Here is a 12,438-nt window from a genome sequence, read left to right as displayed (position 1 = left end):
CCTGATTGTCATGTGATGGTAGGTCTGTTCTTTCTTCTTCCTCGCCATGGTGATCTCTCCTTCCTCTCTTCCTGTCCCTAGCCTGTACAAATCCAAAAGTCCTGCCTCAGTCTGCCTGCACAGCCATTGGCCGTTGGCTCTTTATTGATTAATCAAAAACCAATTGGGGAAAAGGACCTTCAGCGTTCAGACATCCTGATTTTGGGGGTCAGATTATTTCAAAGCATTAGAACCAATTCCCAATACATGTGTATCAATGTTATACAGATTACCACTCACTGAAACCTCCTGCATAATGGTTAACTAATAGTATTTCAATACATTATCTTTACTTGATGTTAAAGAACAAGAAAAATATAATCGATTAAAAATTTAAGTTGTCAACAATGTGTAAGGAAGAGTTCTGGATCACAATCAAGTGGGATTTAATAGCTAGGTTGTGATGGTGCACACCTGTAATCCCAGTGCCCAGGATACTGGGGAAGGAAGACGATGATGAATTTAAGGCCAACCAAGCTGGACAGTAAGACCCTGTCTCAAGAGGACAGCAAGAAAGAGATTGCTTCCTGGATTCCAGAGATAAATTTCAGGAATCTAAGATGGTTTGACATCTGAAAATATTCTATACCATATGAATATCATAAAACTGAAAATACCATAGACATCTTAATAGACACAAAAATATTGGCAAAATCTAGCATACTTTCAAGATGAAAACCATTCTGAAAACTAGTAATAGAAGAGAATTTCCTGAACCTAATAAAAGTCATTAGGAAAAACTTACAACTAATGTAATACTTCATGGTTGAAAGATTGAGTATTTTAACCCTAAGATCAGAACAAGATAAAAATGCCTGCTCTTGCAGCTTCTAATCAGTATCATGCTAGAAGTTTTAGCCAGAGCAATTACAAAAGGAAAAAGGCATCCAGATTGGAGAGGAAGACATAAATCTATGCAGATGGCTTGATACTGTATATGGAAAAATCTTCAGGAGCCTACTGAAAGTAATAAATGAGTTGAACAATGTTAAAAAATCAATATGTAACAATCAAGTGTTTTTCAGTTCACTGGTAATGGAAAATCCAAAAATAAAGTAATAAAAATTTTATTTACTCTAGTAAAAACACATTTATGAGTACATTTAATGAAAGAAATATAGAACATGCATACTAAAAGCTACAAAGCTATTTAAAAATTAAAGCATAGAAATTCAGTGTCAATGAATCAGATGTTATGTTATTCAAGCTGGTACTTTTTTTCAAAATTGATCTGTTTATTCAGAGCAACCCACATTAAAATATCACCACACTTGTTTTGCTGGTCCTGAGATGTACATTAATCCATCTTGATAAAAATAATAAAAGTTGGAAGACTCACAATTTTCCATTTCAAAACTGCAGTCCTGTGTTGATCGAAGAGGTGTCTACCGTCATACTGGTGGAAACACAACAGCAAAATGGGATTCAAAGTCTAGAAAGCAACTTTACAGTAACGGTCAATTGATTTTCAATATAGGTGGCAAGATAATTCAGTGCAAAGGAAAAGTTTTGAATGACTGGTGTTGGGACACCTGAATGGACACATGCAAAATACAGAAGTCCTCTCCATTCTGTACTACTTTCAAAATGATGAATATAAAAATTAGATTTGAATGTATTAGCTAAAACAAAAAATCTTGAGAAAAATAGGAATAATCGTCATCAATGATAATCATATCCATTAATAAGCCAATGTTTTGTAAACAAAAATAAAAAGAATCAAAAGAAAAAATAGACAAACAATTTTAGCTAAATACAACAGCTTTTTATTTCATATACTACTAGTCAAAAATGAAAAAGACAATCCCCAAAATAAATGAAAATAAAATATGGGGAAATTGCAAACCTGGTAAGAAATATATCAAAAAAATATATTTTTAAAAAAATCCCTGGTACTTAATAATGAAGACAAGGCAGGTTTCAAAACAGAGAATCTACACAGACGTTTCACAGAAGACATTCAATGGACAAGAATCATGTTAGCATGTGCTCACCATTAGACATTAGGGAAATGCAAATCAAAACCATTGCAAACTTCACTTCCCATTTAGAGTAGGGATGTAGTTAAACACTATGTAGCAAGTGTTGGCAATGATACATGAGAGCTGTGAAGCTCACTACTAGGTGACTCCTGCAAGGCTGATAAGAGTGATAGGACTGCTTCTGATGTCATTTGATAGGTTTTCAAAATATTGAAGAGATTTTCCATATATAGAAAAGACAGGATATCTGACAAAAGAAAACTGAAGAAAGACTTAATCTGGCTCCCGGTTTTAAGAGAGATACAGTTCTTCTCAGTGAATTAGGCATGGCAGCAGGAGTGGTACCCAGCTGGTTAATTACATTGTGTCATCAGTCAAGAAAAGTGCATAGAAGAGGGCCAGGATGTAAAAATCTCTGGGCCCTCCTGGAATGGCCCAGTTCTTTCACCAAGATTCCACCTTCTGAAGGTTCCACAAGCTTTCAAAACAGCATCACCAGTTGGGATCCCAGTGTTCACACATGGGAGCCAATGCGGATATTTCACATTTAAACCAGAGCATTCTAGCACTGGTCCCTAGTGGTGATAATATAAATGCATTCATTATGACTTCAAAAGTCTAAAAACCTCAACTCTGTTCAAAAGTCCAAAGTCCCTCTCTAGACTCAGGCAATCTCCATGAGCCCTGTTTTAAAAGTTACATATCCCCAGTGTGCATTGGCACAGCATCACACTCATTGGAAAAGGGAGCAATAAAGGCATAGCAAAGAAATACCAGACCAAGGCAAGACTGACATGAATCAGAGCAAATGCCACACTCTGCAGTTCCGTTTCTGACATCTGGGGCTTATGGCAGAATCATCTGGGTCCCAGGGGGCCACATGAAGTCCTGCAGCCACCCAGAGCACAAGTAAGCTCTCTTAGTCTACCTCCATACATGAGAGCAGTTCTCCTCGACAGACATTCATGTTCTTGGCATTGCAGATATCCTGGGTCTACATTGCTGTAAGTTAAGCTTCACTTTCCTGGTTTTATGCAATGGGTCTTCAGGGTCTTCTTGCAGGGAATCCATGCCTGTCACACATTGCATGACTTCATTGGCTTTCTGGAACTTTTGTGCAGGCGCCTCTCACCCTCTTACTCTTAGATCTTTCATGTCTGCAAAATTGGTCAATGGTACAGTAGGTACAGGTGCACACATGCTATATTTACAGTGTAGAGGTCAGAGGATGGCTTCTAGGAGTTTTTCTAAACACAATGGGTTGAGCTCGTGTTGCCAGCCTTGTGCAACAAGTGCTTTTAAGAATGGAACCATCTTTACATCCTTAGGCCATTCCTTCTGAGTTGACCTTCACTGAAGTTCTAGGGACACAGGGAAAATGTGACACCAACAACTTCTAGCCCACTCCCTAATACGCTTGTTGTGCATATTTTGCCCTTTTAAAAATTTGGGTTATCTGTTCTCTTGTTTCAATGTGAGAGCTCTTACTTCTTTTTGGATACCAGTCCTGTACTGCAAAGTAAGTATCTTGCAGAGACTTTCTCTCAGTTGCCACTGTTTTAACTACCTTTTGTGAAGCAAACTAAACTGCCAATTGGTCTTTTCTCTCTTCCATGCTCCATCTTTGGATATTGTACTAACAGGATATCATAAGCCAAAGGTCTTGTAGCTTTTTTCTCCCTATTATCCTCCAGCAATTTTATAATTTTGCATTTTAGACTTAAGCCTATGATAAATTCTGAGTTAATATGTGTAAAATTTTTATGTCCAGTGTCTACATTTATTCATGTAAATACACAGATTCATGTGTGGGGAAAAGTGGGTTTGTTCCCTTGTATTTCAGTTTCTTTATCAAAAATCAGTTACTACGTTGGTAGGGACCTTTATTTCTGTTTTATTCCACTGACCTAGTCAGTAGTCTTTTAACAATTCAGTTATGCCAATTTGATCTGGATTTTATTCCTTGCAGCTGAAATAAATCACTCATTTATTTGAATACTAAAAATCTCGCTATATTAATTTAATAAATGAGGAAATGTAGACTTAGCAAGGTTAAATGACATGATCAAGATTGCCTCACTAATAACTAACAGGGCCAGTATTTGGCCCCCAGTCTGCTGCATGTCTACTGCATTGCATGTCACTGACTGGGAAAGGTGGAAAATCTCCTCCTCCTCCTTACCTGGCCTGGCACTATTATTGCAATAGTCTTCTCCTAATTACTGCCTTCTACCAAACTGCAGTTCCTTCTAAATGAAATACCTTCTCAGCCAGCATTTACATCTAACTTGTGTCAGCTTTTTCCAGTATTCTATTACATGCTCAGTAGGACGACTCTCTAGTTTTACATTACACTCATTGTACAAGCAGTATAGGAGCCTAAACTCCTCCTTCAATTTGGGGGCATCTCTAAGTATTAAAATCCCACTTGTTATTCCTCTTGATTGCTATGCCTTTAATCAACTTATTTCAGTTGTGTGCCCCCATTATATCCTAAAACTGGAATTAAGCATTCTTTCCTTAAAACAACAACTAAAGTCCTGAAATTCTTCTTTAGGTCGTATCCTGTGCCTTCTGTTTTGGTTGTAGGTATTTGGTTTATGTAGGCTCTCTCAATAGATATACCACAGAACCTGGTTTTATTTTTAAAAATGTTGATCACATAAATTTACACCAAAAATTTTGATAAGTGTTGGAGTTTAAAAGATAAAAGCCGTAGCCTCTGCCTTAATAATAGCTTACAAACAGGTCAGATGAGACAATTCCTTCCTATAGCTCCTCTTGTACTAGAAAACAGAATGCCCAGCAGGGCATACTTAATGCTGTTTGAGTGTTGGAAAGGGAAATGAGTATGGGCTAGCCAGCTCAATTAGCAGTGTGTGCACTACAAAGAAGGCCTAAGGGAACATTATGGGCTAAACTTGCAAAATTTACATTACTTTGGTGTTGTGGTTTGAAAACATTTTTAGGGATGCAACTGGAGAGGTAGGATGGAGCTGTATCTTTAAGAAAGCTTTGCTAGTAGAGAAGTTGCAGATCTTAAGCAAGTCAATGTCATAATGTCCATAATAATTTCATAATTGCTAGAAATCCTGATGAGGCTATGTTAATCCTGACATTCGCCAGAAAAAAACAGCTCCACCATTCTGGACCATTTTTGAAGCAAGCTTTATTCAATGTTAAATATTGACCAGGGGATGGACTTTGGCCAGGAACATTCCCTGAAGTTTTCCACCTGAGAATGGATTCCATTCCAGATATATGTTGTAGGAACTTATAAGGACAAATCTATAGGCCACCATGAGGCTTTGTTATTTACCAAGAACTACAATTCCCAGCATTCCAAAAAGTTACCTGGTTCCTGGCTAGGTGGACTTTACAGGTTAATTTTGGGAATTACAGCTGAATTACTAATGTAGCAGTGGCTGGCTGGACAAGTGGAATAGCCTCAACCATATTTAGTGTTGTTCGGTCAGTAGCAACAACTATTCTCACTGGCCAGGTCTAGGTCTAAGCATTAGGGTGACCAAGCTTGTTGCCTCACTGGTCTTTAGCATCCCTGTGATTCTCTGGGTTTCCCTATCTTTCTGTGCATTCAGTCAAAAGAGTTTACACTGCAGATTTTAAGCAAGTAAATTTCTTAATGTCTTGCTTAAATGACCCACAGAAAAGGAGACCAGTTAGCAATGTGTAAAGGTTGTCTAGGTAAATGCTATTAGGGTTTGAATAGGCCAGAAAGGAAAAGAAGCATATTTGAAAGATGTTTAGGAAATAAATTGTCTACAACACTGTGTCTTATTCATTATGAAAAAGATGAATCATGAGTGATAAACAGGTTTCCACAGTCATCAAAGCCACAGATTTAGTAAAGAAACCAATAGGGGAACTATCTAGATTACCAGTCAGTTAATTCTCTTTTAGAATTTTGAATAAAATTGTTAGACACAAAGGAAACATAGTGTTTTTGTGAGGGGGTGTTTGTGAGCTCTGACATCAATGCTCCATGGCTAGTGGGGAAAGTTTTTAGTGTGCATAAGAGAAAGACAGTATCCAGAGAAGAAAGAAAAGGAGACTGGACATGGCCAGGGCTAGGTAAGCGAGAGAGTAGGAGAGAGCAGTGGAGATAGAGAAAGATACTAGAGCATCCATGAGAACAAAAGGATAGGAAGAGACAGAGGAGGGAGGAAGGATAGCAGGATAGAGGGAGTAGAGTGGGAAAATCATGCAGATTATAAAGAAGGTGAATATATGGGGGGAGGAAAGGGATAGGATGCTAGGGTGACTCTGAAAGTACGGGTAGCCATACATCCCTCTGTCAGAGATGAGGGGAAAGACTCCTTTTGGCAGATGAGAGCGAGTTTCACAAGCTTCTGAAGAATGCGAGCTTTGATCTAACAATCAGAAAGCCTTAGTCTAGCCAGAGCTAATTTCTAGATATGTGGACTGCCTATGATCTCTAACACGTGCAATGGCTCCTTCCTCCTCCTGTTAACCAGGAGACTCAGAGCCTGTCAGACTTGGCCACATGCACTTGTCCCATCTACTCAGCTTTTTTTTTTCTTTAGCGTGACTTTAATGTTTTTCAAAACCTGTTTTTAACGATGGTTATTAAACTCTTTAACACCCCCATCCCAGCCTACTACCCACCAGAGGTAGTGAGAAAGAAAGGATATGGGAGAAGTGGGTCTGTTTAGAAACAGGAACAAATCCAATCTGCATTGTCAGGAAATCAATTTACTTCATAGATCAGCATCAGCAGCTCGATTCACATGCAAACACTGCCCAGATACACTAGCAGTCCAGTTCAGTAGAGTCGGGATAGCAAACACAAATCAGCAGTGGTGGCATGATCTAGCAGCAACAGCCAGGAACAGCCTATTCCGTCGAATAGGCACAAGTCAGCAGGAGGGACCAGGGCTAACAGGAATGTCAGGAAAAGTTCTTGGCTGTGCCTCTGTCATCAAAGCAAAGATCAGTGAAGATGTGAGACCAACAAGTGTTGCACAGCTAGCTCTACACACAAGCCTAGACAAGCCTCTCACAGTCCACTGAGTCCTTTTTATACTCCCTCCAAACATCACATGTCAACAGGTCTTACCTCCAAACATGTCTTGCCTCAGCACGTGAATCTGACTTCGGAAAAGTCAGTATGAGTCTGTCTCAGTTGACATCACTCTTTCGATAGGCCTGAGTCCTTGGGAGTGACAAGAAGCCACAGCACACCACCAGAAATGTTTTAGTTCATTTCTATGGAGTCCTGATAAATGGAGCTCAACTACACAATGTAAGGTGGACCAGTACTTGTTTTATTAGTGAAGAATCCTTCATCAAGTGTCCTTTCACGTGCTTGCTGTAGCAGAACACTGTTTTCACCTGGGTCTGCTTCATCAAACTGTTCCTTCACGTATTTGCCTCAGCAAACACCATGCAACACAACTGACTTTCCACCAAACCCTTAAAGTTTCCACTTCACTTTAGGTTCTTTTTTAAAAATTTAAAATTTTTTTTTCACGTTTGGAATTAAAAACAAACCCAGACACCACACCTTATATCCTTTATGTACTTTAAAGTCCAGTTCTATTATCACATTTGGTATTTGCCTGCTCCCTTGTAAAGCCATTTAATTTGTTCTATAGTCTTCCACATGTGAAGTGTAAGAGCACTCTATCTATCCCCTTACAATCATATGACATATTAAAACACAGTGCAATGAACAGGGGTTGAGTTGACTGGATCACAGGGTGTATGGCAAAGCATCTCTTGGAATATGTCCACCCTGTTGTTTCTGGGTGAAACTGACATGTATTGGTGATGGAAAGAAACAGATTACTCTTCCCAATGTGGGTGGCTTTCTCCAGTCTTTTGCTATTTCCACACTGCTTCTCTGTGTTCAGACTTGGAGCTAGACTGGAATTTGCACCATTGCCTATCCTGACTTTCAGACTTCCAGGCACAGACTAGGACTGTAGGCTCTTAATCTCACACATGGCCAGATATAGATCTTGAGATTTCTGGGCTTGCTTGCTTGTGCAAGCAAATTCCTTATAATATAATCTCCCTTTCTCTCCTCTCCATATTCATGTATATGTGTATCTATCTAGATACTTACACACACACACACACACACACACACACACACACACACACACACACACACCCTATTAGTTTTTAAAATCCACTTACACAATCCAGAAGCCATGCCAGGGAAGGAACTACCCACAGTAAGAAGGGCTTCCCACCTCAATAAAGTCAACACAATTCTCACCCAAAAGCCTCCTCCCATCCCCACCATGCTAGGTCCTATCGAGTTGAAAATTATCCATCGTGCTATGTATAGTTAGAATTCCCTAGACAAAGAAAAACACATTTTTAAAACATTGGATCCTAGAAAATGTTAAAATGTTCATGACAGGAAAGAATTACTTTTGCTTAAGAGTACATGTTAAACATTACTGCTTTAAATTATGGGTTTTTTACAAATTATAGAAAAGCTGTCATTTTAAGGGACAATCTAGGAATGGTCATAATTTTGACCAGGGAGGAAATAGGTGGGATTACTGAATTTTATCCTTGAACAAAGCATTGTGTAGCCATAATCTTAATTGGTAAAAATCTTTATAATTGATGCAAAGTTGAAATTATAATTCCTTACATTGGTACATAATTTATTTTGATACAGATTTAAGGTTTTCATTGGTATGAATTTCTTATATTGATACAATATTTGAGATTAATATTGTCACTCTTAGATAGGCATTATGCCTATGCAACTCATTTAAGAATACAAAGCTTAGACTGGGTCCTTCTATGTCTGCTATTACAAACTATTTTTAGATGATTAAGCTATACAAGTTAAGGGCCAGATAGCAAACTCATGGTTATGTTAGATTCTGATTTAATTATAAAAGGTGTTTCCAATATATTCCAATTAGAAATACTAAGAGTGTCAAGGTTTAACAGTTCAGATTATCTCATATATATAGTCTTCAAAAGCATCAGAAATCCACAAAATGTTACATTTGATGTTATTTCATCATTTGACAGTGAGACATGTCTGCTCCTGACAGCACCGCCTTCTTGGTTCAAAGAAGAAACTGAGCATCTTCACCTCCAGGCGAGGTTGTTTATCGTAGCAAGGAAGTCACTGGGCAGAAATTGCCTCTTTCATCTGCAGACAAAACATAAAAGGACACATTATGCAGAATAGTCGACTGTTAGCTCTGCCAAGGCAAGGTAAACAGCCCTTCATAATCCTGCTTTGCAAAGGTTTGTTAGATGAACCTGGGCCAGAAGGCTGAAGACTGATGCTCCAATGATTTGAGGAGTTAGGGGGCTGTCCAGGTAGTCAGCCGTCTCTACAGTTTCTTTACAATTGAGAAGCTGTGTTTGGTGCTCCCTATAAATCCAGGTAATGTTTAAGTCATTCTCACATTTCTGACAGGTTGAGGACTAGCTTTAGTCTCATAATCAAACTCCAGTTATTTAAAATTGAGAGAGAGGTTATAGAGTGGAAGACATGGTTTTCAGATGGTGTTACAGGCTAAAATCTTAACATAATCCAGGGGTAGAATCATAATTCTTTAAGTTAGGAATGATGGTAGAGTACTGTATCTAATTGACAAAAGTGATGGACAGGATGATATTTGTATATCATACTATGTAATTTACATAATTGTTATGGTTTGTGCAATTTATGTCTGGGAGAAGAGGGTTTTATTATTTTTTTTTATTGGATAGAAAAGGTGAGGTGCAGGGGTGGTTCTGACACTAAGGTTCTGTTCTTCAATTGGTTCTTGATCTGTCAGTAAAGAAGCTATAGGCCAATTGCTGGGCAGAAGGGATAGGAGGGACTTCTGGGTCCCTGGGGGCAAGAGAGGGACTCAGAGAAAAGAGCTTTCTCCATGCTTCAAAGAGAGAAAAGCCAAGCAGCCATGTGGGAATCTCAATAAGAGTGGCAGACTGTGACCACTCCTACAGGCAGGCGCTTGGGGATGTTTAGCAGGACTAAATTTAGCTGAGCAACTAAAGTTTAGGGTGGGTGGAGAGGTGCAGAGCTGAGAAAATTGATGGGGTTACACTTTTTCAGGTGGGGATAGGTAGCACCCAGCAATTGTGTCAAAAGGCAAGTTGAAAATGAACAATTGTGTGTGTGTGTGTGTGTGTGTTTTATTCATGGATTCAAGGGGAGCTGAGTGGAGACTGGTAGTGCGGCCTATTCCCAGAGCTCAGACCAGGTAGCAAAGCTACAAGCAACAGCTCTTAGGATGTTTTTTATTCAAATATAAACTTCTGAATGGGTAAGAAAAGTATACAAAATATAGTTAGTGTAACATCAATGATATATTGCATTTACATAAGAAGCTACCTGAAAACAACATGGCATTGAGAGACCAGATCTTGGGTTCAGATTCCATCTTAGAAAACCTGACCTGAGGTTGAACTCAAGTTAACTAGCAGTCCAGTACCTAGCACTAGTTTCCAGGTTACTCCCCCAACAACATGTGCATCCAGCACCAGCTTCTAAGTTATTCCCCAACAAATCTGTACCTCCAGGTTACAAGCCTGGCCCTGGCACTTCACTTCCTAACAATCACCAATCAGGAGGAAAACAGAAGTTAAGTTTATGGTTTGGCTCCCAGCACCAGCTAGTTATGTTGAAGATCATAATGTCTCCTCTCTTCTCCCCGCCCCCCATCAGATGTATACCAGGCTATACCCCCTACTTGTCTCTATAAATACTTGTCTGAAACTAGGCTTAGGGTTCCTTCCCATTCTCCTGTGTCAGAGATGATGGTGTGGCCCAAGCTTAAGCTTGAATAAAGAGACCCTAATGTGACTGCATTGAAATTGGCTCCTTGGTGGTCTTTTGGGGGTTCATGAACATTTCCTGGAACAACAGCATATTATACTCATATTTACTAAACTAACAGAAACAATAGTCATTTATATACCCAGGGAATTCGGCTGATGATTCTCCATTGCTTCTTCCTGCTGAATAGCGGGGATGAAAATTTCTTTGAAGGGGTAGAAAAATCAGAAAATTTAGACTTAAGAAAGCTAGCTTTAACATCTGTTATCCAGTCTCTGTATGCTTACAAGGCTCAGGGCTTGACTGAAGTTCTGACTGGATCTGTCTGAAAGTTTTGATGAGGCAAGATAACCTGGAATCAGTGTCAATCACTAAAGCTGTTTTGGGCAGCAGTCAGAAGCAGGGGGCCAAGCCATCAGTTTAACATCTCTTAGGATGAATCTCAACAAAGCTGTACATTCTGTAATATATGAATCTTACAACCAAAATTTCAGTACCATTAAGATATTTGTATAGATTGTACAAGGTGCACAGATCAATTAAGGCTGAAATTTTGGTCCTTGTTAGAGCAGGTGGAAGACAACTGTCTTTTTTATGCGTTAATCTTATTAATAACCAGTTATAAGAAGTTCATTCATGCCATGTGAAAGATGGCACCATGAATCTTTACCTGTCCTGTTTGATTTTCTTGAACTTTTATGGTTTTTCAGGGGTTCTCCCCCTGTCATATCTGATCCATATCACTCTGGAAGAGGTCCAGAACCTACTCTCCTTTCCTGTCAACACAAATGCAGAGCCTTTCTCCCAAAATAGCAAATCCTTGGTCCAGTAACCAGAAATCATTAAACGTTTAGCTTGACCTCTCTCCCAGAGGAATTTTAATATAACCACCAAACTCAAAATCACACTCATTTTGATAATTGAAACAATTCAAAGCAAATAAGACAATCTAAAGAAATATTATCTGTTAAGACAGTGCTTCTACTGTCCTATGCCCCAACCTTCATGAGATTAAGGCCTAAAGTATTTAATATGTCTGTCTACTTACCATATGAGCCTATTTCCAGGCTTTCTATTTATATAATCCTCAGGGCCTAAATTTCTACTGTCTGAGGTAGGCTAGGCATCCTAGTCCCTACCTTCTATCTAATTTTTTAAGATCAAATGCCTCAGTATTTTAATATCTCTGTCTGCTTTCTGTATAAACCCATTCTTAGTCTTCTAATATGTAATGCCTCTGCTCCCCTCCTTCCCCTCCTCCCCCTTTTCCTCCAGTGAATAAGACACGAGGTTTTGTGTTTTCTAGGCAAGTTACCTACATCCCTAGCGTACAAACTTGCAAAAAAAAATATTGAAGACTTTTTACATGCATTGGTATACCAACAAATGGGAAAGAGTCAAGAAGAAGGGCTATTTTACTGCTCACATTGGTTAGTATTGATATTTCTCCACAAGATTCTAAAGAGTGGATCCTTTTAGTTTACTTTATAACTACTTTTAAATTTTCTTGCAGACAATACACTTCTTGTTTCATCTCCCAAAGCTGATGTATCCACACCACTCTCCAGTGCACTGTTTGGCATCCCTCTGCCTCTGCATGAGTTACAG

Source organism: Mus caroli, chromosome 1, assembly GCF_900094665.2.
Source record: "Mus caroli chromosome 1, CAROLI_EIJ_v1.1, whole genome shotgun sequence".
NCBI classification, from domain to species: domain Eukaryota; kingdom Metazoa; phylum Chordata; class Mammalia; order Rodentia; family Muridae; genus Mus; species Mus caroli.
Note: the sequence above shows the minus strand (reverse complement) of the source record.